The sequence below is a fragment of the Nematolebias whitei genome, unplaced genomic scaffold, assembly GCF_014905685.2.
Source record: "Nematolebias whitei isolate Nwh7 unplaced genomic scaffold, NemWhi1 Nwh_scaf_11662, whole genome shotgun sequence".
In the NCBI taxonomy this organism is placed as follows: Eukaryota; Metazoa; Chordata; class Actinopteri; order Cyprinodontiformes; family Rivulidae; genus Nematolebias; species Nematolebias whitei.
In genome coordinates this window covers 1-1753 of record NW_023630207.1, presented here as the reverse complement: position 1 = coordinate 1753, position 1753 = coordinate 1, and the positions used below count along the sequence as shown (strand labels likewise).

General features: G+C 42.7%; 1 non-coding gene across 1 annotated transcript; it reads left to right on the top strand.

The window, feature by feature from the left end:
• Positions 1–956: 956 nt before the first annotated feature.
• On the top strand, positions 957–1028 carry trnar-ucu. Its single transcript has one exon. It is a non-coding gene; the product is annotated as a tRNA-Arg (tRNA).
• The last annotated feature ends 725 nt before the right edge of the window (positions 1029–1753 follow it).

Below are 1753 nucleotides of genomic sequence, written 5' to 3'. Positions count from 1 at the left end.
CCAGTGACTTTAAATTTGTTTTTTTTTTCATCGTTTTGAAAAAAAACGAGCAGCACGGTGACGGCAGCCAACTCTGTAACCGTCGTGCTGTGTGGGTTTTTCACCGGAAACTCCGGTTACCCCCCACAGGGGAAGCTGTGGTTGAGTGGTTAGAGCAGTCGTCCGCCAATGCAAGAGTTGGAAGTTCGACTCCACCAGCAGTCACATGCCGAAGTGTCCCTGGGCAAGACACTGAACCCCTCATTGCCTCTGATGCGTGTCCCATCAGTGTATGAATGTGATGTCAAAGCACCGATTAGTCTCTTTAGAATGATTTGTTCAATCAGCTTTATAGAGCTCTAGTAGAGTGCTGGATGAATGGGTAAATGAGGACACACATTATTTTGTACTGTAAAGAGCTTTTAGTGTCTGGATAAGATAGAAAAGCGCTGCAGTCCATTTACCATAGTTTAAACAAATTTATTCACTGGTCACACACAGACACACACACAGACACACACATACCCCCCCCCCCCCCCCAACCCCCCCCCCCCCTTCCTCACCCCGGTGAATCGCCACCTTATCGTGGTGGAGGTGTTTGCGTGTCCCAATGATCACAGAAGTCCTGCTGGTTTGGACAAAGTGAGGGACCAGACTAAGAGCGATTCAGTAACTTTCGTCTTTGTTGTGTTTATTATTGACAAACATGGACGGAAAAGCTAAATGTTGCAGAACGTAAAAATTGAAAAAAATACCAAAAGTCGTAGCAGGAATGTTTCAGTTCAATAATCCCAAAGGGAAATTAAATGTTGTAACTCATCCTGGTTTTATTAAGAGTTGTTACAGATGCTGATGTCATAAACATAACATAAACAATAAAAACCCTGGCCTGATTGTTTGGGTTTTTGTGTGTGGTGCAGAGTTAGTGTCCATATACATATATTTATATATATATATATATGGCCACAGATTTTTTAGCAATGGTGGTGTAGTGGTGAACATAGCTGCCTTCTAAGCAGTTGACCTGGGTTCAATTCCCAGCCATCGCAGTCAGTTCAAGTCCATGTATGTTTGCATGTGGTAGGTCACTGCCCTAGTGCCATAATTATGGGGTTGCCCATTGCAGACCAGGGTTGGGTAGGAAGTATGGATGGGGCCGATCCGACCCGGTATCGGCCTCCAATACCAGCATCGTTTACGTATCGGATTTCTCTAATCCAACCTGCAGAGAGTTCCGATCCATGATGCATGTCTGTGTCTGTTGAAACGTCCACATGTGATTCCCTGCCAGCTGCTCTGAAGGTTGGCTTCAAACTATGGAATGGATTTCCTTAACGGAGGCGTGTCCCAGCGTTATAAGACCCGCCTCACATTCAGGAAAGTTATTCCTTGATTAATCCTTATTGCTTAATCAAGTTTAATTACTTAAAACTACGTCTTGGAAATAGTTTTATCCAAATTATTATTCTTTGTCATTTGTGTTTATATTGCTTTTGTTTGTAGTCTATTTTTTGAAAGTTATTTTAGTAAAAGACAGATTGTAATTTTACAAATAAACAAACAAATAACAGAACACACAGGAGGAGGAGTCAACAGAACAAAGAGCCATGTGTCTATGTGACATCATCATGGCGCCCTTTGATCCATCATCATGATGTCACATAGACACATGGATCAAAAGACGCCATCGGTCACATGATCAGAGTCAGAGTCAGAGTTTCTTTATTGTCATTCGCACCTCATGTGGTACATGTGGTGGAGCGAAATTATGTAC